Genomic DNA, 278 nt, shown 5'->3' on the forward strand with positions numbered 1-278 from the left:
TGTGCACCCACCTTGCAGGGGCTTCTGGGCCAGAGGTGCTGTTCCTGGGAACACCTGAGCTAGTTCCTGCAGGAAAGGGCCCCAGGAGCTGGGAGCAAGGGAGGCCAGATGTGGCACGAGGGTCCCCATACCTGTTCCCCTCACAGGACAACCAAGGGCCCTGCTGCCTCCCTCACCCCAGGTACTGAATGGGACACCCACGGACCCCTTGTGTCCATCAACTGCTCGCTGTGGCCCCGCCCCAGCAGGCCGCTCGGATGAAAACGCAACCAGCGGGA

The sequence above is a fragment of the Rhinolophus sinicus genome, chromosome 18 (assembly GCF_057876585.1).
Source record: "Rhinolophus sinicus isolate RSI-liver-muscle chromosome 18, RSI-T2T, whole genome shotgun sequence".
Taxonomy (NCBI): Eukaryota; Metazoa; Chordata; class Mammalia; order Chiroptera; family Rhinolophidae; genus Rhinolophus; species Rhinolophus sinicus.